The sequence below is a fragment of the Entelurus aequoreus genome, linkage group LG06 (assembly GCF_033978785.1).
Source record: "Entelurus aequoreus isolate RoL-2023_Sb linkage group LG06, RoL_Eaeq_v1.1, whole genome shotgun sequence".
Taxonomy (NCBI): domain Eukaryota; kingdom Metazoa; phylum Chordata; class Actinopteri; order Syngnathiformes; family Syngnathidae; genus Entelurus; species Entelurus aequoreus.
Window position 1 is genome coordinate 79,424,454 of NC_084736.1, and position 26,738 is coordinate 79,451,191.

General features: G+C 38.3%; 1 long non-coding RNA gene across 1 annotated transcript in view; it reads right to left on the reverse strand.

Annotated features, from left to right (window-relative positions):
• The window catches only part of LOC133652644 (uncharacterized), a 201,715-nt gene that overhangs the window by 57,737 nt on the left and 117,240 nt on the right, over nucleotides 1-26,738 (reverse strand). The window contains exon 2 of the long non-coding RNA XR_009826605.1: nucleotides 10,270-10,358. This is a non-coding gene — a long non-coding RNA (uncharacterized LOC133652644). The remainder of the gene's footprint in view (nucleotides 1-10,269; nucleotides 10,359-26,738) is intronic.

Sequence of the window (26,738 nt, forward strand, 5' to 3'; positions counted from 1 at the left end):
GCTCAAAGGAAGACATGAAACTGCTACAGGAAAATACCAAAAAAAGAGCGCAAGACAAGAACTAAAACACTACACACGGGAAAACAGCAAAAAAGTCCAAATAAGTCAGGGGGTGATGTGACAGGTGGTGACAGTACACCTACTTTGAGACAAGAGCTATAGTGATGCATGCTTGGTTATGGTTTAAAGTCATACCCAACAATTGCGACAACGACTTTTTACTGTCAACCGAGTTTCGTTTTTTAACGATTTCTGCTGGTGGTGAGCCTTCGCATTTTTTCAACGCAAACAATGCGCCTTGGCTCCAAAAAAGGTAGAAAAACACTGCCCTACACTGCACGTGTGCCTTTGAGGGTGTGTTGAAGTTCACCATCCCTGCTGCTCCTGTGCCTCAGCATCTTGTATCAAAATGACTTTTTTATTTGGAGTCACTTTACTAAAGTCCGCCATAACTCCTCGTCGCCCCCATCAAGCCGCCGGGAGGATTGTGAGTAAGAGTCGTTCATCACCAGCGGCGAGCATATACACACGGCCATATCTCGCCACATCCAGCGTGCTGCTTTGACAAGGACATAGGTTGCATGTCCGCAAAGATCGTAAATAATAAATATCGACTTTTCTCTCAGGGTTGTGCATATTTTGTGCTTTAAAGGCCTACTGAAAGCCACTACTACCGACCACGCAGTCTGATAGTTTATATATCAATGATGAAATCTTAACATTGCAACACATGCCAATACGGCCGGGTTAACTTATAAAGTGCAATTTTAAATTTCCCGGGAAACTTCCGCTTGAAAACGTTGCGGTATGATGACGTATGCGCGTGACGTCACGAGGTCAAGGGAAGTGTTCGGACCCAATTCAAATAGCTCTGTTTTCTTGGACAAAATTCCACAGTATTCTGGACATCTGTGTTGGTGAATCTTTTGCAATTTGTTTAATGGACAATGGAGACTGCAAAGAAGAAAGTTGTAGGTGGGATCGGTGTATTAGCGGCCGGATGCAGCAACACCAACACCAGGAGGTTGTGTTGTGTTTTGAGCAGGATAGCAGACGCACTACGGTGAGTACAGCTTTGGCTTGCAAACATTTGATCGCTTGCCCGTACGTGCGTGACGATATGTGCATGTCACGTACGTAACTTTGGGGAAATATATGTTTCTTGCCGACTCTGATGGCGGCCGGGGTGCCGTCAAAAGCGTACAATGCCCGCCGCCGCCGCATCTAAGTTAGCTTCTATTTTTTTAGCTTCGCCAAGCTGAAAATTATTAACCGTGTATTTACATGTTCATGGTTTAATAGTATTGTTGATCTTCTGTCTATCCTTCCAGTCAGGGTTTTTTTAAATTTTGTTTCTATCTGCATTTGAGCCTGCTATCACGTTAGCTCTGTAGCTAACTTAGCTTCTATTTTTTTTAGCTTCGCAAAGCTGAAAATTATTAACTGTGTATTTACATGTTCATGGTTTAATAGTATTTTTGATCTTCTGTCTATCCTTCCAGTCAGGGTTTTTTTTTAAATTAGTTTCTATCTGCATTTGAGACTGATGCTATCACGTTAGCTCCGTAGCTAAGTTAGCTTCTATTTTTTTAGCTACGCCAAGCTGAAAATTATTAATTGTGTATTTACATGTTCATGGTTTAATAGTATTGTTGATCTTCTGTCTATCCTTCCAGTCAGGGTTTTTTTTAATTTTGTTTCTATCTGCATTTGAGCCTGCTATCACGTTAGCTCTGTAGCTAACTAAGCTTCTATTTTTTAGCTTCGCAAAGCTGAAAATTATTAACAGTGTATTTACATGTTCATGGTTTAATAGTATTGTTGATCTTCTGTCTATCCTTCCAGTCAGGGTTTTTTAAAATTTTGTTTCTATCTGCATTTGAGCCTGCTATCACGTTAGCTCTGTAGCTAACTTAGCTTCTATTTTTTTAGCTTCGCAAAGCTGAAAATTATTAACTGTGTATTTACATGTTCATGGTTTAATAGTATTTTTGATCTTCTGTCAATCCTTCCAGTCAGGGTTTTTTTTTTTTTAGTTTCTATCTGCATTTGAGACTGATGCTATCACGTTAGCTCCGTAGCTAAGTTAGCTTCTATTTTTTTAGCTTCGCAAAGCTGAAAATTATTAACCGTGTATTTACATGTTCATGGTTAAATAGTATTTTTGATCTTCTGTCTATCCTTCCAGTCAGGGTTTTCTTTAAAATTTAGTTTCTATCTGCATTTGAGACTGCTATCACGTTAGCTCCGTAGCTAAGTTAGCTTCTATTTTTTTAGCTTCGCCAAGCTAAAAATTATTAACAGTGTATTTACATGTTCATGGTTTAATAGTATTGTTGATCTTCTGTCTATCCTTCCAGTCAGGGTTTTTTTTAATTTTGTTTCTATCTGCATTTGAGCCTGCTATCACGTTAGCTCTGTAGCTAACTTAGCTTCTATTTTTTTTAGCTTCGCAAAGCTGAAAATTATTAACTGTGTATTTACATGTTCATGGTTTAATAGTATTTTTGATCTTCTGTCTATCCTTCCAGTCAGGGTTTTTTTTAATTTCGTTTCTATCTGCATTTGAGACTGCTATGCTATCACGTTAGCTCTGCAGCTAACTTAGCTTCTATTTTTTTAGCTTCACAAAGCTGAAAATTATTAACCGTGTATTTACATGTTCAGTCACTGTGAATGTCCATTTCGCGTTCTCGACTCTCATTTTCAAGAGGATATAGTATCCGAGGTGGTTTAAAATACAAATCTGTGATCCACAATAGAAAAAGAAGAGAGTGTGGAATCCAATGAGCCAGCTTGTACCTAAGTTACGGTCAGAGCGAAAAAAGATACGTCCATCACTGCCTCTCTAATCCTTCACTGTAACGTTCCTCATCCACGAATCTTTCATCCTCGCTCAAATTAATGGGGTAATCGTCGCTTTCTCGGTCCGAATCTCTCTCGCTCCATTGTAAACAAAGCGGAATTGTGAGGAATCCTTTGTCTTGTAACGTCACGCTACTTCCGGTAGGGGCAAGGTTTTTTTTTATCAGATACCAAAAGTTGCGATCTTTATCGTCGATGTTCTCTACTAAATCCTTTCAGCAAAAATATGGCAATATCGCGAAATGATCAAGTATGACACATAGAATGGATCTGCTATTCCCGTTTAAATTAAAAAAAATCATTTCAGTAGGCCTTTAAACCACCACTATTTTGCGCGCTCTGAGGTCCGAGAGCCAGCTCCAGCTCGTGGTGCCCAAGACCAGACTTAAAACCAGGGGAGACAGGGGCCTTCTCTGTGGTCGAACCCAAGCTCTGGAACACTCTGCCCCTCCATGTTCAAACTGCTCCCACAGTGGACTGTTTTAAGTCTTGTCTTGAAGGCCTACTGAAATGAATTTTTTTTAATTTAAACGGGGATAGCAGATCCATTCTATGTGTCATACTTGATCATCTCGCGATATTGCCATATTTTTGCTGAAAGGATTTAGTAGAGAACATCGACGATAAAGTTCGCAACTTTTGGTCGCTGATAAAAAAAAGCCTTGCCTGTACCGGAAGTAGCGTGACGTCGCAGGTTGAAAGGCTCCTCACATTTCCCCATTGTTTACACCAGCAGCGAGAGCGATTCGGACCGAGAAAGCGACGATTACCCCATTAATTTGAGTGAGGATGAAAGATTCGTGGATGAGGAACGTGAGAGTGAAGGACTAGGGTGCAGTGCAGGACGTATCTTTTTTCGCTCTGACCGTAACTTAGGTACAAGCTGGCTCATTGGATTCCACACTTTCTCCTTTTTCTATTTAAATCACAGATTTGTATATCATAAACTATGGCATGGAACAAACAAGACTTAGTAGTAGGTTGCGTGAAGCAAACAATGACGCCAGGCCGACTGACTGGCAAAGGCAGGCTTAAATAATGACTCTGATTAGAGACAGGTGAGCGTCCCGAACACCAGAGGCAGGTGAAAACTATAAGTAACCATGGTAACAAACACAGGAGGTGCACAAACAGGAACTCAAAATTAACAGAACATAACAAAAACATGATCCGGACCACGGATCATGACAGAAGAAGAAGCTTATCGACTACAAAGGCGGACTCGTGCAATTTTTCAGGATCTATGCAGATCCCAAATACAGATCAGCAGGTACCAGAAGGTAAGAAAAGTTGCTTTTGCGTAATATTGCGAAACAAAACGCCAGATAATATGCCTTACCTTATACACACACCATAATAATACTCCTATGTTTAATGCGCCGACAATCCATCAAGCGGTGTGGCTTCATAGCTTACCAAAGTCGTACTAAAACATTTTGATAGATTTCCCCGTTGTTTACACCAGCAGCGAGAGCGATTCGGACAGAGAAAGCGACGATTACCCCATTAATTTGAGTGAGGATGAAAGATTCGTGGATGAGGAACATGAGAGTGAAGGACTAGAGTGCAGTGCAGGACGTATCTTTTTTCGCTCTGACCGTAACTTAGGTACAAGCTGGCTCATTGGATTCCACACTCTCTCCTTTTTCTATTTAAATCACAGATTTGTATTTTAAACCACCTGGGATACTATATCCTCTTGAAAATGAGAGTCGAGAACGCGAAATGGACATTCACAGTGACTTTTATCTCCACGACAATACATCGGCGAAGAACTTTAGCTACGGAGCTAACGTGGTAGCGTCGGGCTTATAGAAACAAAATAAATAAGCCCCTGACTGGAAGGATAGACAGAAGATCAACAATACTACTATCAGGAGACACCGAACCAAACACTGGACCTGTAACCACACGGCTAATGCTGTCCAGCCTGGCGGAGCCTAGCAATGCTGTTGCTAACGACGCCATTGAAGCTAACTTAGCTACGGGACCTCGTCAGAGCTATGATAAAAACATTAGCGCTCCACCTACGCTAGCCCTCATCTGCTCATCAACACCCGTGCTCACCTGCGTTCCAGCGATCGACAGCGCGACGAGCGACTTCACCCGATCACCGATGCGGTCGGCGGCTAGCGTCGGATAGCGCGTCTGCTATCCGACTCAAAAGTCCTCCTGGTTGTGTTGCTGCAGCCGGCCGCTAATACACTGATCCCACCTACAGCTTTCTTCTTTGCAGTCTCCATTGTTCATTAAACAAATTGCAAAAGATTCACCAACACAGATGTCCAGAATACTGTGGAATTTTGCGATGAAAACAGAGCTTTTTTGTATTGGATACAAAGGTGTACCAATACTTCCGCTTCAACCATTGACGTCACCGCAAATGTCATCGCATCGAAACGTTTTCAGCCGGAAGTTTGCCGGGAAATTTAAAATTGCACTTTTATAAGTTAACCCGGCCGTATTGGCCGGGTTCTATTTACTGTTTTAATTAGTTTTACCCTTTAAAATCGTATTTAATCATATTTATTTTATATTGGTTTAATATGTATTTATTTTTTGATTTTATTCAGTCATCGGTGGAGCTAAGGATAATATTTGAATATTGTTTTTAATATTGTTGTGCAGCACTTTGGAAACATTCAGTTGTTTAAATGTGCTATGTAAATAAAGTGGATTGATCGATCAATAACAGAATAAACAAACACCTCAATGTTTTGTTTTATCACGACGTATCAATTTATTTATATGTATAATAAAATAAATATATATATATATAGCTAGAATTCACTGAAAGTCAAGTATTTCATAAATATGTGTAAATATATATATATATGAAATACTTGAGTTGGTGAATTCTAGCTTAAATATATTCCCCTCTTAACCACGCCCCCCACCCCACCCCCGTCCCCCCACCTTCCCGGTATCGGAGGTCTCAAGGTTGGCAAGTATGGGATACGCCGTTTTGTGGGCGGGTCTTATTTACGTGGCTCACCTTCGGCAGCGTCTTCTCCCCCCGTCATCTTTGTTGTAGCGGTGTAGCGTGCAAGGACGGGAGTGGAAGAAGTGTCAAAAGATGGCGCTAACTGTTTTAATGACATTCAGACTTTACTTCAATCAATAACGGAGCAGCATCTCCTCATCCCCCGGAAACATCAACAACACCGGAAATGTGTCCCGTGAAAAACCGTCCGACCGGAACTGTCTAATAACTAAAGTTCCTTGGGTGAATAATGTAAATTCACTACACCGGTATGTTTTAGACCTTTAATGGCGAGTTTACTGACAGATATAAGTAAGAACTTTACACTACTTTATATTAGAAATGGCAACAGTGGAGGATGGATGTCCCATAACAAGAAGATAAGAGAAAATGTCACGGCGGGGTTGCAGATTACTGCGGGGTCGTTCTCCCAGGAAGGCAGACGGACTATTCCGGACAAGGCGTGCAGGTAAAAACATGATTTATTCCTCAAAATCAAAGTACTACAAAAAACAGAACACAAGGCGAAGGCATAACGCGCTGATCGCACTAGGAGCTAAACTAACACTTAGCATAAACTATGAACAAGGAAAACTTACGTTGACTGTGGCATGAAATAAACAAGACTTACTTAGACAACTTAGCATAAACTATGGCATGGAACAAACAAGACTTAGTAGTAGGTTGCGTGAAGCAAACAATGACGCCAGGCCGACTGACTGGCAAAGGCAGGCTTAAATAATGACTCTGATTAGAGACAGGTGAGCGTCCCGAACACCAGAGGCAGGTGAAAACAATAAGTAACCACGGTAACAAACACAGGAGGTGCACAAACAGGAACTCAAAATTAACAGAACATAACAAAAACATGATCCGGACCACGGATCATGACAGAAAAAGAAGAAGCTTATCGACTACAAAGGCGGACTCGTGCAATTTTTCAGGATCTATGCAGATCCCAAATACAGATCAGCAGGTACCAGAAGGTAAGAAAAGTTGCTTTTGCGTAATATTGCGAAACAAAACGCCAGATAATATGTCTTACCTTATACACACACCATAATAATACTCCTATGTTGAAGCACATCAAGCGGTGTGGCTTCATAGCTTACCAAAGTCGTACTAAAACATTTTGATAGATTTTTTGAGCGCCGTGTGTAATGTTCTATATTTTCAATGGAACATATACAATATTGGTGTTGTTTACTTGAGTCATATTGCCATCATTGTGCAGCCTACACGTATCTCTTATGTTTGACTGCCATCTACTGGTCACACTCATCACTACAACACATACCAAATAAAATTGCTTCGAGGTCGGTATGCACAACCAGAATTATTGGAAGTTATAGAGTTTGAATGATGTGTTTAGTTGTGTTTTTGTATGTTTCTAGCTGTGTGTGTGTGTATGTGTGTGTGTGTGTGTGTGTGTGTGTGTGTGTGTTTGGTCCAAATATATGTGCCACCATCAATTCCACATGCACACACACACTCAAGCTCCACTTTTTTTCCGAAACAAAAAGGCTTTCAGATCTGCCATCCAGTCTCTTCCCTCAACCCCCTTTTATCTTTCTGTCTCTCTCCTTGTCTTTTTGTTTGCATCTGTCTTTATCTGCCGCCTCATGCACCGCACTTCACAATCGTTTCTTTTCGGGGGTACCTGAAATTGCCTGTAATTTCCCCGTCCTGTTTTGACAAGTGCCACCCTCCTCCCCCCTTGCAGTATGGATTTCCTTTTCCATCTGCATATTTACTTTCTCATTTCTCTTCATTCTTGGCTCATTTTACACACACGTACATGAACATGCACACACACACACACACACACACACACACACACACACACTATTGTATTTGTTACCATCTTGAGACCTCCAAAAAATGCCTCCCTCTTCAGGACCACCCTTTCTAGATATCTAAAGATATGTATTTACAACATTAATAATATATACATACTATGCAATTATAAAAAAGCTTGTTGTGGAAAAATGAGTTGGAATTTCACAAGAAAAAGGTCAGTTTCACAAGAAAAACTTGGAATTTTGGCAGTATTATGATAAAAGTCGTCATTTTACTCAACACAAGTCAAAATTTTACAAGAAAAACTGAACATTTGTGCAATATTATGATAAAAGTTGGAATTTTACTCAATAACAGCTGCAATTTTAAAAGAAAAACTCAACATTTTGGCAATTTTATGAAAAGAGTCGTAATTTTACTCGACAAAAGTCACAATTTCGGAAGAAAACTTCAACATTTTGGCAATATTATAATAATAATATGAATTTTATTTGGCAAAATTATGACAAAAGTCATAATTTTACTCAAAAACAACCAAAACATTTGCAATATTGTGAAAAGTCAGAATTTTGTATGACAAATGTCACCATTTTGCATTACAAAAGTAATAATTTTTTCATAAAAAAGTAATAATTTTATGAGAAAATATTGCAGTATTACAGAAACAGAAAGAATATGAGAAATTGTTCCCAATTTTATAAGACAAAAGTCGACACATTGTGAGAAAAAGACTGCTTTTGGTTTATTTGTATTTTTTTTATAATTGGTTTTTAATCTTTATTAATTACTTCAAGTTATTACAGTATGTCTGTATATGCATATGTATTTATTAATTTTGACCAGAGGGGGTGCATTTAACTTTCTTACACACACACATGTTATTACATATGTTGGCCAGAGGGGGAGCACTTAAAATGTTTACATACACTTGTTATTTCATATGTTGACCAGAGGGGGGAGCACTTTTAAAACACACACAGTCAATTTGAAAAATCCCTCCTTTTTGGGACCACCCTCATTTTGATAGATTTCACCACCAGGGGTGCAAATGAGACATTCTCTATGAGATGTGATGGTTTTCCGTATTGGGACCATGATTTCGGTCCTAAGTTAATCACACCTCCTCATATGGAAGCTACTTTTCCTGGTTGATGTCTCAAGAAGGGTAGACATGCAAGAACAGACACACACACACACACACATACATGTCTTGCCTACTTTGTGTGGACCCACGTTTTGGTCAGTAGGTTGTGAGGGCCCCCCTTTCCACTATAGCTAGAATGATGAAAAAATATATATCTAGCACTAGATGGGAGTAGAGAGTTGCAAACTCACTTTAAAATGCAAAACACACAAAGTAAAAAAAAAGATTTCACTTTTGTAGTTGTGAGGACCGACCGCTGTTGCTAGGTAGATTTGACCATACACACGCATAGTAGTAAGTTATGCGAGTTGGCCATTTTTAAGGACAGCAAACTGGTTATCATTTGGAATGGGGACCAAGATTTTGATCATCACTTTTGGGGACCACCCTTTCTACAGGTTGTGGAGGCATAAAAACAATGAGGTAAAATTACTTACTGAAAAAATGACATTACTGAAAACTGTTATTTAACAGTAATGAAGTCGTCCGCAACTCCAACTACCATATATAGGAGGATGGAACATTCTGAATGTGAATCATACCTTCATGTAATAATGTTTTATAATCATGCTGTATGAGAATGTCATCCTAAGGAACACTTAACCAGATTTTGTTTTTGGAAAAATGTATTAGTTTTAACTCAGGATGGATACCATACACAATCACAGTACTATTAATGCCAGGATAGGAAAATGTTTCACTTTTCAAGAAAATTAATTTTTCCTTTTACCAATATTTGAAACACGTAAACAAAGTAACCCAAATTTCCCTGTAGTGGGATCAATAAAGGATTATCTTATCTTAGCTGAAACATCATTTAGGCATCTTCAGAATGGATCTGACTATCATTTAAAAAGGTTTCCCTTTAGGGCAGTGGTCCCCAACCTTTTTGTAGCTGCGGACCGGTCAACGCTTGAAAATTTTTCCCACGGACTGGTGTGTGGGGGGGCGCAGTATATAAATTTTTTTTTTTTTTTTTTTAAATTTTTTTTTTTACATAAATAAATACAATCATGTGTGCTTACGGACTGTATCCCTGCAGACTGTATTGATCTATATTGATATATAATGTATATATTGTGTTTTTTATGTTGATTTCATAAAAATAAAAAATAAAAAATAAAAAAATTTATTGTGCGGCCCGGTACCAATCGGTCCGCGGACCGGTACCGGACCGCGGCCCGGTGGTTGGGGACCACTGCTTTAGGGGACCTGTTTTTTTTGGTCCCCATACCATCAGAGGTCCCCTAAAGGTGACTGTGTAAACAGAGCGATGTCCCCATTAAGCATTGCCAGAACACACGTACACACAAATACACGCACACAAATACACGCACACACACACACACATGCACAAACCACTTCATTTTTCTTCCTTTTAGCCATCTATTCTTTCCTTGGATTCTTTTCAAACAAGCAGCAAAGATGCCGATATGTTTTTCTTCTCCACCCTTTTGTTCTGTTTGCACTCCCTTACTTGTTTTTCTTCTCCTCCCCAGTGCGTCTGTTAGCTTTCTTTGTTCACGTCGAACAGGGAGACTCAATCCACACCAAGGTCACATTGACCTGAAAGAGAAGGAAGAAAAAAAAAACCGGGGTAGTGAGTTGAAGTCCCGAAACATGTCCCAATTGATGATGACATATCTGATATATTCCTTTAATGTCACATGCATGTATACATTGCACTGTTGTATGTGCTGTAATATACTTCTGAAGTTATTTAAGTTGTGTGCCTTGAGCTCTACTCAGTCCTGTTACCGTAACACAGATGAGTAGCCCGCTGGCCTGTTCTAAAAATAGCTCAAATAGCAGCACTTACCAGTGAGCTGCCTCTATTTTTTAAATTGTATTTATTTACTAGCGAGCTGGTCTCGCTTTGCCCGACATTTTTAATTCTAAGAGAGACAAAACTCAAATAGAATTGGAAAATCCAAGAAAATATTTTAAAGACTTGGTCTTCACTTGTTTAAATAATTTCATAATTTATTTTTACTTTGCTTCTTATAACTGTCAGAAAGACAATTTTAGAGAAAAACTTTAAAAATGATTTTAGGATTTTTAAACACATATACCTTTTTACCTTTTAAATTCCTTCCTCTTCTTTTCTGACAATATAAAGCAATGTTCAAGTAAATTTATTTTTTTTAATTGTAAAGAATAATACATAAATTTTAATTTAATTCTTCATTTTAGCTTCTGTTTTTTCGACGAAGAATATTTGTGAAATATTTCTTCAAACTTAGTATGATTAAAATTCAAAAAAAATATTCTGGCAAATCTAGAAAATCTGTAGAATCAAATTGAAATCTTATTTCAAAGTCTTTTGAATTTCTTTTAAAATTTTTGTTCTGGAAAATCTAGAAGAAATAATTATTTGTTTTTGTTAGAAATATAGCTTGGTCCAATTTGTTATATATTCTAACAAAGTGCAGATTGGATTTTAACCTATTTAAAACATGTCATCAAAATTCTAAAATTAATCTTAATCAGGAAAAATTACTAATGATGTTCCATAAATTATTTTTTTTATTTTTTCAAAAACATTCGAATTAGCTAGTTTTTCTCTTCTTTTTTTCGGTTGAATTTTGAATTTTAAAGAGTCGAAATTGAAGATAAACTATGTTTCAAAATGTAATTGTCATTTTTTTCGTGTTTTCTCCTCTTTTAAACCGTTCAATTAAGTGTAAATATCATTAATTATTAATAATAACATAGAGTTAAAGGTAAATTGAGCAAATTGGCTATTTCTGGCAATTTATTGAAGTGTGTATCAAACTGCTAGCCCTTCGCATTAATCAGTACCCAAGAAGTAGCTCTTGGTTTCAAAAAGGTTGGTGACCCATGCTGTAGATGATAATACATATGTACAACAAATAAACCACATGATGTTAGTGCACCAGTTGAGGAAATTGAACAAACTACATCAATAACATCCTGTAATTTGATTTTGATATTATTGTTTTTATCTTGATAGATTGAAAATTAACACCAATGAGTTGACTGATGAACATAGAAAGTATAAATAACCACAAATAAAGATATAATACTATTAACCGCAACATGTAAGTGTAAAAAAAACAACAACACTCCCAGTTTGTGGAACGCTCTCCCTGACCACCTGAGGGCACCACAGACTGTGGATGCTTTTAAAAAAGGCTTAAAAACCCTTCTTTTTAAAAAAGCCTTTTTTTTTTTTAGATATATGCATACTAGTTCTAGCTATTAGGCTGTTTTAGTTTTTATTTTTATTTATTTTTATTATCTTTTAATTTTTTTTAATACACTGTAGCACTTTGAGGTTGTTTACTCAATGTAAAGTGCTTTTTTTTTTACAAGTAAAATCTATTATTATTATTATTATAAACAAAGGAATTTATCAACTACAACGTCGGGCTACAATAGCAGATTTGGACAAAGCTCTTCGGGTAAATCTTTGCGATATATGGAGATATCTGCCGGGGAAAATGTCACAAGTTTGGCAAATTCCAAACGACTTGTTTGGAAAAGTATGCCTCCATGGTTTGATTTGACATTTTCTGGACTTCTGCAAATCCCAAATAGACAAAATCAGGTACCAAAAGTTGGTTTTGCATAATAAGTCCCCTTTGGTGTTGAATTTATTGTTAACGTGCTATTAGTATGTATGTATACATTTAATACACAGTAGTTTGACATGTTTATCATCAGATTTAGAGTTTAAAATATAGACATTTAAATACTGATGAGTTTGCTAAGTATACAAATGAGCCGGAATTTTTGAGTGGAAGTAACTGCTGTTCTAAATGTGTCCACTAGATGTCGCAATAGCAATTCATTGTATCTCTGTAGATGATAATACATATGTACAACAAATAAACCACATGATGTTAGTGCACCAGTTGAGGAAATTGAACAAACTACATCAATAACATCCTGTAATTTGATTTTGATATTATTGTTTTTATCTTGATAGATTGAAAATGAACACCAGTGAGTTGACTGATGAACATAGAAAGTATAAATAACGACAAATAATAATACTATTAACCGCAACATGTAAGTGTAAAAAAAACAACAACACTCCCAGTCTGTGGAACGCTCTCCCTGACCACCTGAGGGCACCACAGACTGTGGATGCTTTTAAAAAAGGCTTAAAAACCCTTCTTTTAAAAAAAAACATTTTTTTAGATATATGCATACTAGTTCTAGCTATTAGGCTGTTCTAGTTTTTATTTTTATTTCTTTTTATTATCTTTTTATTTTTTTTAATACACTGTAGCACTTTGAGGTTGTTTACTCAATGTTAAGTGCTTTTTTTTTTACAAGTAAAATCTATTATTATTATTATTATAAACAAAGGAATTTATCAACTACAACGTTGGGCTACAATAGCAGATTTGGACAAAGCTCTTCGGGTAAATCTTTGCGATATATGGAGATATCCGCCGGGGAAAATGTCACAAGTTTGGCAAATTCTAAACGACTTGTTTGGAAAAGTATGCCTCCATGGTTTGATTTGACATTTTCTGGACTTCTGCAAATCCCAAATGGACAAAATCAGGTACCAAAAGTTGGTTTTGCATAATAAGTCCCCTTTGGTGTTGAATTTATTGTTAACATGCTATTAGTATGTATGTATAAATGTAATACACAGTAGTTTGACATGTTTATCATCAGATTTAGTTTAAAATATAGACATTTAAATACTGATGAGTTTGCTAAGTATACAAATGAGCCGGAATTTTTGAGTGAAAGTAACTGCTGTTCTAAATGTGTCCACTAGATGTCGCAATAGCAATTCATTGTATCTCTGTAGATGATAATACATATGTACAACAAATAAACCACATGATGTTAGTGTACCAGTTGAGGAAATTGAACAAACTACATCAATAACATCCTGTAATTTGATTTTGATATTATTGTTTTTATCTTGATAGATTGAAAATGAACACCAATGAGTTGACTGATGAACATAGAAAGTATAAATAACCACAAATAAAGATAGAATACTATTAACCGCAACATGTAAGTGTAAAAAAAACAACAACACTCCCAGTCTGTGGAACGCTCTCCCTGACCACCTGAGGGCACCACAGACTGTGGATGCTTTTAAAAAAGGCTTAAAAACCCTTCTTTTTAAAAAAGCCTTTTTTAGATGTATGCATACTAGTTCTAGCTATTAGGCTGTTCTAGTTTTTATTTTTATTTGTTTTTATTATCTTTTTTTTTTTTAATACACTGTAGCACTTTGAGGTTGTTTACTCAATGTAAAGTGCTTTTTTTTTTAACAAGTAAAATCTATTATTATTATTATTATTATAAACAAAGGAATTTATCAACTACAACGTCGGGCTACAATAGCAGATTTGGGCAAAGCTCTTTTTTCTGGACTTCTGCAAATCCCAAATAGACAAAATCAGGTACCAAGAGTTGGTTTTGCATAATAAGTCCACTTTGGTGTTGAATTTATTGTTAACGTGCTATTAGTATATATGTATAAATGTAATACACAGTAGTTTGACATGTCTATCATCAGATTTAGAGTTCAAAATATAGACATTTAAATACTTTTTGAGACAGTTACAACAAGCAAATAGCACCGATTCGGATTAAGCAGACACAGAACACGTCGACAGCCAATCACACACCTGAGTTGAGCTAGCAAAGATCAATATGGATGGTAAATATTAGCAATAAAGAGAAGCCTCTTGCTCGTTCAAAAGTAGAGGCGGAAAAAAATCATATAGTTATACTTCAAAGTCGACAAAGCTGAATTAGGTCACACAAACCATGACACATATGCTGGAACCCTTAAGGCGGACACACACTGGATCCCAGAGTTCACACAGCACATCGTATAACCAAGAGATTGTGTAGGTGTGCTCATGAGCGGAGACCAGGATCAGAACCGCGTCAACATCAGTCACAACAGGAGCGCCAAGGGCCTTGCCGATACTGCCAGTAACATATGCGCTGGCTTGGGTTCCACAGAGGCGGCCAACAGAGCTCCGACACCATCACACTTCACTCATTCCAGTCCATAAACAAGCTACAGGAATTCCAGCTTCATGGCATCGACTATAAATATAGATGAGGTTTCAGTGATGAAAATGTCATAAAAAAACAATTGTGCAAAGAATGAGTCATAACAAACCCAATTCTAACTTGTAACACCGCCTTTGAAAAACCCTCAGATACCAAATTCCCTCGCGAAAAGGAAAGAAATCGCAAATAATGGATGTGCCCATAAAAATGCTTATTTTTGACACTTTAAACCATCAAACTCCTTTTCATTCAGGGCCCTGGGCGACCAGGTCGAGTGGATCTAGCATAGTATTGTGAGAGTCCAGTCCATAGTGGATCTAACATAATAGTGAGAGTCCAGTCCATAGTGGATCTAACATAATAGTGTGAGAGTCCAGTCCATAGTGGATCTAACATAATAGTGTGAGAGTCCAGTCCATAGTGGATCGAACATAATAGTGAGAGTCCAGTCCATAGTGGATCTAACATAATAGTGTGAGAGTCCAGTCCATAGTGGATCTAAAATAATAGTGTGAGAGTCCAGTCCATAGTGGACCGAACATAATAGTGTGAGAGTCCAGTCCATAGTGGATCTAACATAATAGTGAGAGTCCAGTCCATAGTGGATCTAACATAATAGTGTGAGAGTCCAGTCCATAGTGGATCTAAAATAATAGTGTGAGAGTCCAGTCCATAGTGGACCGAACATAATAGTGTGAGAGTCCAGTCCATAGTGGATCTAACATAATAGTGAGAGTCCAGTCCATAGTGGATCTAACATAATAGTGTGAAAGTCCAGTCCATAGTGGATCTAACATAATAGTGAGAGTCCAGTCCATAGTGGATCTAACATAATAGTGTGAGAGTCCAGTCCATAGTGGATCTAACATAATATTGTGAGAGTCAAGTCCATAGTGGATCTAACATAATAGTGTGAGTGTCCAGTCCATAGTGGATCGAGCATAATAGCGTGAGAGTCCAGTCTATAGTGGATCTAACATAATAGTGAGAGAATCCAGTCCATAGTGGATCTAACATAATAGTGTGAGTGTCCAGTCCATAGTGGATCGAGCATAATAGCGTGAGAGTCCAGTCTATAGTGGATCTAACATAATAGTGAGAGAATCCAGTCCATAGTGGATCTAACATAATAGTGAGAGTCCAGTCCATAGTGGGTCTAACATAATAGTGTGAGAGTCCAGTCCATAGTGGATCTAACATAATATTGTGAGAGTCCAGTCCATGGTGGATCTAACATAATAGTGAGAGAATCCAGTCCATAGTGGATCTAGCATAATATTGTGAGAGTACAGTCCATAGTGGATCTAGCATAATAGTGAGAGTCCAGTCCATAGTGGATCTAGCATAATAGTGAGAGTCCAGTCCATAGTGGATCTAGCATAATAGTGTGAGAGTCCAGTCCATAGTGGATCTAACATAATAGTGAGAGTCCAGTCCATAGTGGATCTAACATAATAGTGAGAGTCCAGTCCATAGTGGATCTAACATAATAGTGAGAGTCCAGTCCATAGTGGATCTAACATAATAGTGAGAGCCAGTCCATAGTGGATCTAGCATAATATTGTGAGAGTCCAGTCCATAGTGGATCTAACATAATAGTGAGAGTCCAGTCCATAGTGGATCTAACATAATAGTGAGAGTCCAGTCCATAGTGGATCTAACATAATAGTGAGAGTCCAGTCCGTAGTGGATCTAACATAATAGTGAGAGTCCAGTCCATAGTGGATCTAACATAATAGTGAGAGTCCAGTCCATAGTGGATCAAACATAATAGTGAGAGTCCAGTCCATAGTGGATCTAACATAATAGTGAGAGTCCAGTCCATAGTGGATATAACATAATAGTGAGAGTCCAGTCCATAGTGGATCTAACATAATAGTGAGAGTCCAGTCCATAGTGGATCAAACATAATAGTGAGAGTCCAGTCCATAGTGGATCTAACATAATAGTGAGAGTCTAGTCCATAGTGGATCTAACATAATAGTGAGAGTCCAGTCCATAGTGGATATAACATAATAGTGAGAGTCCAGTCCATAGTGGATCTAACATAATAGTGAGAGTCCAGTCCATAGTGGATCTAACATAACCTAAACTGGGGCGAAAACATCACCAAGTAGATGAAGAAAGTCCAGCAGAGATTTTACTTCTTGAGCATTACTGCGGCGAAATAACATCCCTCAAAAAAACTGCTGGTGGCCTTCTACCGCTGCTCTACCGCTCCAGAGGGTCATTAAAGTTGCCTAGAGGATAACTGCACCCCCCCACACCCCCCTCTCCTCTCCTCTAGGAGAACTATACAGTTTGCGCTACATTAATATGGCAGTAAAAATAATAAAGGACATGTCACACCCTGGTCACAGACTTGTTGAACTGCTGCCATCAGGCAGACGATATAGAGCAGAAAAAACAAAAACCAGCAGACTGAAAAACAGTTTTTTCCTACCACCGTCCACCGGTTAAATTCTGCTGAATCTGTTTAAAACAATTGTGGAATGGAGACGGCCAAATGTTTCTGTTCTGGAATAGTGAAGTGTGAAGTGAAGTGAATTACATTTATATAGCGCTTTTTCTCAAGTGACTCAAAGCGCTTTACATAGTGAAACCCAATATCTAAGTTACATTCAAACCAGTGTGGGTGGCACTGGGAGCAGGTGGGTAAAGTGTCTTGCCCAAGGACACAACGGCAGTGACTAGGATGGCGGAAGCGGGGATCGAACCTGCAACCCTCAAGTTGCTGGCACGGCCGCTCTACCAACCGAGCTATAACTGAACTCATGTTAATCCATGCAGTATGGTAATGTGCAACATATTGAATGTGAGGAAGTGTGTTTCTTTGACTTTTCAAGACTAGTTATATTATAGATATATTTTTATTGCATTGATTGATGGCACTTCATTTTGTTGTTAAAGCTGGAGTACTTGAATTTTGAGCTACCCTCTACCTTCTTTTCTTTTCTCCTCTGCTCCCCCTCCTTTGTGGAGGGGGGGGCACAGGTCCGGTGGCCATGGATGTCCAGAGTCGGGACCCGGGGTGGACCGCTCGCCTGTGCATCAGTTGGGGACATCTAAGCGCTTGAGATGGTCTCCCGCTGGCCCCACTATGGACTGGACTCTCACTATTATGTTAGATCCACTATGGACTGGACTCTCACTATTATGTTAGATCCACTATGGACTGGACTCTCTCACTATTATGTTAGATCCACTATGGACTGGGACTCTCACACTATTATGTTAGATCCACTATGGACTGGACTCTCACTATTATGTTAGATCCACTATGGACTGGACTCTCTCACTATTATGTTAGATCCACTATGGACTGGACTCTCTCACTATTATGTTAGATCCACTATGGACTGGACTCTCACTATTATGCTAGATCCACTATGGACTGGACTCTCACTATTATGTTAGATCCACTATGGACTGGACTCTCACTATTATGTTAGATCCACTATGGACTGGACTCTCACACTATTATGTTAGATCCACTATGGACTGGACTCTCACTATTACGTTAGATCCACTATGGACTGGACTCTCACTATTATGTTAGATCCACTATGGACTGGACTCTCACTATAATGTTAGATCCACTATGGACTGGACTCTCACTATTATGTTAGATCCACTATGGACTGGACTCTGACTATAATGTTAGATCCACTATGGACTGGACTCTCACACTATTACGTTAGATCCACTATGGACTGGACTGTCACTATTATGTTAGATCCACTATGGACTGGACTCTCACTATAATGTTAGATCCACTATGGACTGGGACTCTCACACTATTATGTTAGATCCACTATGGACTGGACTCTCACTATTATGTTAGATCCACTATGGACTGGACTCTGACTATAATGTTAGATCCACTATGGACTGGACTCTCACACTATTACGTTAGATCCACTATGGACTGGACTCTCACTATTATGTTAGATCCACTATGGACTGGACTCTCACTATTATGTTAGATCCACTATGGACTGGACTTTCACAATATTATGCTAGACCCACTCGACGTCCATTGCATCCAGTCTCCCCTAGAGGGGGGTGTTACCTACATCTGCGGTCCTCTCCAAGGTTTCTCATAGTCATTCACATTGACATCCCACTGGGTTGTGAGTTTTTCCTTGCCCTAATGTGGGCTCTGAACCGAGGATGTGGTTGTGGCTTGTGCAGCCCTTTGAGACACTTGTGGTTTAGGGCTATATAAATAAACATTGATTGATTGATTGATTGATTGACCAGGCAGAATTCAAACTGCGGCCCTGGGCACCTCGCTGATAGTCCCTCTGAGTCTTCTCCTCTCTGGAAGTGCACTAAATCGCACTTGAGAGCTGTAGGTGCACACGTATTGGTTGTTGACAGTTTGAAGTTGCATCAAAGGATCATTTAGTTCGTATTTTGTTGCAGACTATCGGTAACAGACGTTGCCACGCAAAAGGATACCCACACAATATAGGAGAATGGAACATGTCTGGAAGGAAAAGAGTTAGTCCAAGTCTGGCCCTCATCTTGAATACGCCGGTCCAATATTTATTCAAGTTTTGGCTCTTCTTCGTTTTTTTTTTAAAGACGTACACCGTCTTTCTTTTCTTCCTCTGATTTCCTATTTTTGTGTTTTTCAGCAGTTCACTTCAAAAAGTCAGTGTTCAAAAACAAGAAAAGAAAATACAAAAATGAGGGGTATTTTACTAGAACTAAGCAAAATTATCTGCCAATAGAACAAGACAATTCGGCTTGTCAAGACTTTCCAAAACAAGTAAAATTAGCTAACCTCAATGAACCCAAAAATACCTTTAAAAAAGTATATTCTCACTAATAACAAGTGCACTTTTCTTGGTAGAAACAAAATTAGACCTTTGCTCAATATGTTGAAAAATATTCCTAATTAAGTAAATGCTAGTGCCATTATCTTGACATAATGATATGCGCTTGTCATTAAATTTCTTGAAACCAGCAAACTTATACTAAAAACTAAATTATTGTTCAACAACCGCTTGTTACTCTCGGGGTCTCCTAGCCGCTCAGGCAAATCATATTGTCTAAAAATGCATTTTTCCATGGATAACATGACATCATCGCGCCAAGTGCGTGCTCTTTCAGACAATTAGTGCGCATATATACAGCCCGGCCCCCGGCTAAAACATTTTTTTTATTGTAATTTGAATCTGAATGTGCATGAACTATTTATGTTCAAAATTATTTAAAATGTCAAATGTTTAAATATTAACTGTCAGTTTACTGTACTGTGCCAACTGTACTACTATATGAGTACGTGTTTTCTATTGTTTCATTGGAAATAAAACTGCAAAGTCCATTTGGCTGTCATCCGTTTTAATTATGAGACACAATTGTGTCAAAGTCATGATTTTTTTATTTCATGCTTGAAATAAGAATTGATTACTTAAAAAAAAGTAGTTTTCTACTTGTGAGTGTTGATGACACAGCTTTGCAACAGTTGATATTCTAGTTTCAAGCATGTTTTACTCAATATAGGTCATCAAATCTCAACAACAAGCTGTAATATCTTACTGAGATCATTTAGGACCAGAACACTTAAAACAAGTAAAACACTCTAACATAAAATCTGCTTAATGAGAAGAATTATCTTATCAGACAGAAAATAAGCAAATATCACCCTTATTTGAGATATTTCATCTTACTTAGATTGCAGTTTTTGCAGTGTGCAGGTATTGCCATCTTTCCAGGTTGGTGTTGGGCAGCCATGCTTTACTCAAAACAAGTTTGCACGGTGCAACGCGCTTCACTATATGTACCCGAGGTACTACTCGAGGGCAGTAGAGCATCCCAAAATGTAGGACAGCCTGCTTTCTTGTCAAAGAAAAAGCTCCCATCTGAGCTGTGACCTTGAATTCACTCACTCCCTTTGCAGGGAAAGCAAAAAAATGTTTTTTTGGCCACCAGAAGCGTACGCACTTGTGATTTAAGTGTATTATTGGGATTTTTGAATGTGATTTACTTGTACTGTATGCACAATGTAAACTGTTAGAAAACGGTTTTATTTTAGATATGTAATCCTCCATGGTAAAACAATGGCTGCGCACTCTTGCTGGTGTTGTCTTCTTCTGCAGCACAGGTATTCTGCAGTACCAGCAGTTGCAAGAAATCCCGGACGAGCCCCCAAATTGTTGCCTTGACCAGCATTCCTCCAATGGGGAATTCAAATTGCTAGTCTCTCCCAGATTCTTTTTATGGCGATATGCTGTTGTTTATTTTCAATCACCAGGCAGAAGTTGGTATTTTGTGGTTTATTCTCCAAGCTTAGAGGACAAACCTGAGACCAATCCAGCACCCAAGCGTTCCCTAGCCCGGTCCAGATCGGTCTACCAAAACCCCGGAACTCCTGTCTACTTCCTCCTTCTCCTGTCCCCCCCACCTGCTGTTTCCCCAGTCTAGCTGTGCTCCGTATCTCAGGAATGTAATGGCAGTCTCAACAAAGACAGCGCTCTGACTCTAACCAAGGACACTCGAATCCAAGCACTTTGTACCACACGAGACATTAGCTGATGTAAATATGACTATAGGAGTTTTTAGAAAGAAGTAACACTTAAATATGGATATGATTCTGATCTGCTTCCATCAATCACTAGCGCCCTCTACCACCAGGAGGCGGGAGTCATTTAATGACTCATTATTTGACCCGGCGGAAGTGCCAAGCATGCGCTAATTATTTTGCGAAACGAGTTTGACCCGGCTGTAATTCTAGGCATGCGAATACCATATTCCCGGCGCCAATTCAAGGAAAAACGGTATCTACGGTCTATCCTGCTTCACGGCTGTGAATGCTGGACTTGAAATAGTCAAAAACTGGGGAAATTGGAGGCAACTGAAATGTGGTTCTTCAGAAATATACTCGGCATATCGTGGACTGCAAAGAAAAGTAATGAAGAGGTTTTGGAGTGGGCAAAAACAAGAGGATCTCTAATTGCAACGATTCGAAATTCCTCGGACATATTAGAAAAGACACCTTAGAAAAACTGATGTTAACAGGAAAACTAGTAGGAAAGAACGGTCCAAGTCGATAACGAACAACATATATAAAAATTTTTATCGGAAGTATCAATGTAGAACTCACACATGGGGCAGACGATAGAGAAGACTGGAAAGCCCTGATCATCCATGCCTGCAAACAGGCCTGATACTCCATGATGACTTAATTATACGGCACAGACAGCACGCGGATGTTTTTAGAAATGATTGCTGTTACGATACACTGCATGATGCCAAAAGGATTTTGTTAGTTAACCCTTGTGTAACGTTCATATTCTTGTTACTCAGCCAGCGTTTGTGGGCAGGCCCGGCCCTAACCAATCTGGCGCCCTAGGCAAGATTTTAGGTGGCGCCTCCCCACATCGGTAGTGAAGTGTATATACTCACAAGAAACCGAATAGCTTTGTCTTTGACCTTTTTTTTTTTACTTAAAGAAAGCAAATTAACATATTATATGAGAATGTTATGTTATGATTATCTTTAACCGAATCACAGCAGTGCTCAAATTAAAAAACAGCATTCCCTCTCATGTGATATTGCTTAATTAACATTAATGGTGTGCACTTGAACAACTAGGCTTACAACTATACCTAATATATAAAGGGGTGGAAAAGTGACTATTACCTGCAGGGCAAACATTAGCTAACCAGAAGGCAATAACAATGTAAACGGAAAACACCTGCTTAAAAGATCTAATACAAATGTCCCTGAGGAATGTAAGGGAGTACTGTAATTACCTAACGTTACATTATTATTTTCCATAACAATTTAGCCCCCTCCACAATATTAACCCGACGTTAAAACAGAACTAGCTATTTATTGATTAGCAATTGCAGAATCATGTAACATTAGCTTAATGCTGAAAAGCCAGGTTACTATCACATTCTGTAACAGACAAATAATTTCATGTAGGCTAACGTTACCTCCCTGCTACCTTTGTCTTTTTCTCGTTTCTCCTCCTCTTCTTTTCTATTTTTTCTTCCCTGGGCACCTGACAGTTTTGGCCGTTTTGACATCTTGTGTTGATTTTTTGATGCGGTGATGTCCATAAACAGTCATGATACGGGAAGGGAGGGGGCGCACCTTGCGGGGGGGGGGGGGGGGCGCGTAATGTTGCAACAAATAATATTTCTATTAAATAGGCTTTACTTTGCATTTTAATTAACGTGGGATTATTTTTTTGTATTTACAAATAATAGTACCAACTTTTTTTCCTTTTTTTTTCTCCAACATTTGTGGCACTGGCGTGGCGCCCCCTGATGGACGGCGCCCTTAGCATTTGCCTATACGGCCTATGCCACGGGCCGGCCCTGTTTGTGGGTCTGATGGACCCGTTGCATTTTGTGGCTTTTAATGCCTCACAATCCAACACTTTTATGTTAAAATACTGAACAGATGTTTACCTTATCCCAATAAACATCTGTTCAGTATTTTAACATAAAAGTGTTTGATTGTGAGGCATTAAAAGCCACAAAATGCGAAGGGTCCATCAGACCCACAAACGTTGGTTGAGTAATAACAATATGAACGTTGCACGGAAAATTCCTCTGCCAGTTTCTGCATCCCACAGGGATTCTTCGTTTGTGTTTCTGCACCTGCGGTTCCCACACAAGGTTGCGACATTGTCTGTCAACACCGTCTGCTCTCATTTTCTCGCACATTTGACCCTCTGATGATCGGATCATAGTTTACTTTGGGTTTTGATTCACTTGTGGTTTAAGTTCTGCTCCTGCACCCCCGTTTGGTGTTTCTTGGTTGTCATGGGTGCTGATTGTTTTCACCTGCCTCTGATAAGTGTTCGGCACGCTCACCTGCTGCCGGACATTAATCAGAGAGCTATTTCGTCCTGGCTTTGGCCACACTCAGTCTGGTGCTTTTGTTTGCTTAATGCAACTGTCACGTTGGTTCCCTACGGTTTTTCTTGCGCTAAGTCCCGTCCTACTGTTCCTTGTTAGCTATTCTGTTAGCTCCCCGTGCTATAGGCATTGCCCGTGCAATCGGCACGCTCTCCTTGTGTTTGCTTGTTTTGTTCATTTTTGTACTTTTTTGAATGATTTATTGCAGGGGTGTCCAAACTGAAAAATCAAAGCAAGCGGGGGCCATTTTTATATTTTAAAAACCAATACAATATGTGTATAAAAAATATACATTTAGGCCTCCACTCAGGCTTGATCCCGGGGACCCTAAAGGGTTTTGCTCAAAAAAATATTAAAAATGTGTCATTATTCAGTATTATTATTTTTATTATTATTCAAGTTTTAACTCCCTAGATCAACATTAGGTCTATCTGTCAATATAACGGTTTTAAAGATTTAAGTCGTATGCTCTTTTTGTCAAAGAAAACCCATTTTTTTCATGGAAAAAATACAAAATATGCAATATTTTCACACAATAAAATTTTTAAGTGGAATATTTGAGATTATATAATAATAGGAGCCTTAAAAAGGTCAATAACTCATAACAACATTGATTTTAATTCATTATTATTTTTTGAGCGATGACACTTAAAAACAAATCACACTAAAATTATTGGGTATCCAAATAATTATAGCGTTAAAAAATAAATTCAATTTTTTTTACTGTTTACTTTTGACACAATAATCTCGAGATCAACTTCAGATCTATCCGTCAATTATACGTTTTATTGTTGTTTATAAAAACCTTTTAAATAAAGGTTTATTTAAATAAAAAAATAAAAAAAAAAATAAAAAAAAAAAAAAATAAAATTAGGGCTGCAACTAACGATTCATTTGATAATCGATTAATCTGTCGATTATTACGTCGATTAATCGATTAATAATCGGATAAAAGAGACAAACTACATTTCTATCCTATCCAGTATTTTATTGAAAAAAACCCGCATACTGGTACCATACTTATTTTGATTATTGTTTCTCAGCTGTTTGTACATGTTGCAGTTTATAAATAAAGGTTTATTTAAATTAAATTGTTTTTTTAAAAATTATAAAAAATAAAAATAAAATTAGGGCTGCAACTAACGATTAATTTGATAATCGATTAATCTGTCGATTATTACGTCGATTAATAATCGGATAAAAGAGACAAACTACATTTCTATCCTATCCAGTATTTTATTGAAAAAAACCCGCATACTGGCACCATACTTATTTTGATTATTGTTTCTCAGCTGTTTGTACATGTTGCAGTTTATAAATAAAGGTTTATTTAAATTTTAAAAAAAAATTAAAAAAAATTATTTAAAAAATTTTAAAAAAATAGGGCTGCAACTAACGATTAATTTGATAATCGATTAATCTGTCAATTGTTACGTCGATTAATCGATTAATAATCGGATACAAGAGACAAACTACATTTCTATCCTATCCAGTATTTTATTGGAAAAAAAACGCATACTGGCACCATACTTATTTTGATTATTGTTTCTCAGCTGTTTGTACATGTTGCAGTTTATAAATAAAGGTTTATTTAAAAAAAAAAAAAATTATTAAAAAAAAAAAAAAAACGGAAAACTGCGCATGCGCATAGCATAGATCCAACGAATCGATGACTAAATTAATCGGCAAATATTTTAATAATCGATTTTAATCGATTAGTTGTTGCAGCCCTACATTCAATCAGACATTATTGTGAGGTTTTGTATTAGTTTTCCTAAAAATAGAAATAACGGCCCCCAGACACATTTTTTTCTCTAAATTTGGCCCCCGAGTCAAAATAATTACCCAGGCCTTGGATAGTGTATGTTCATTCTACTCAACCCACAAACTTGCTATACTTTTTTGCATAATCCTGCCCGCTAAAAAGCCATGGGTGCTTTTGTACTTGTAGAAGTAAACAGATGCACCCCCATCATCACCGGCTTCATTTCTATTCCTGTTTGCAAAATGCAATATACTGGTGCTCACTGAATATGCACACACGACTATGTGACTGCATGGCACTGCATTAGCCAACCCCGGTGGATTTTTCCTAAATAGTCAAGTTAGTCATCCAGCTTTTCCACTGGCTCCGTCCAGGAGAACACAGCCGCCAAAACGTTGAAACGACACGTGTGCACACGCTCTTTGAAATATGCATTTGTCCACGCGTTCATACCGGGCTACTTTCTAAACGGGGGAGCAAAATTGAGGTTGAAAGGGAGGTGTAGTTCAAAAAGCAAGAACACTGTCAAACACACATTCAATCATTCACACACCTCCAGCTGCCTTCTGCCTGCCTGTGTGTGTGTTTGACAGGCAGCTCCGCAAGGGACCGTGAGGAACGCAGCCAAAAAGCTTGTGAATCAGCAGTGACTAACAGTTTAAACCTGCACTTTCTGAGCTAATCGCTTGTGCTTACAGGTAGGAGGATGTGTGCAAATGTACATTTCTAACATAGGCTCCACGTCCGATGATGTGTGCGTCTGCAGACACTATATGAGTCTTTGCCTCAATCGTGACAGCTCGGGCCTTTAATTGCACCGCGCCTAATTTGAGATTGTCGGAGCTGACGGCCCCCTGATGAGCTGAGCCAAAATGGAACGACTATGTACCCGTCACTTTTTCCCAATGAGCCCCAACAGAAGCATAACTCGCTGTTCTGTTTGATCTCCGACATTGTCACGGAATGCTAATCAGAGAGGCGAGATTTGAGCACTTTTCCAAATGGTGTCGGTCTGCTTGTGCATGGAACAGTTCCTGTGCAGCAATCAGTACCAGGACTAGGGATGATGTTCGAAACCGGTTCTACGATAAGAAAAGAACAGTTCGATAAGAAAAGAACCGATTCCACGGACTCGAATCCCTTTTTGAGAACCGGTTCCTGTTATCGAGGCCACTATAGTAAAGAAAAAGAGTTGGTTCTTTATTCGAATCCCTGGGAACGAATCCCTTCCCACGTACAGGAAATGCCCTGTGGGACCTGCAATGTTAT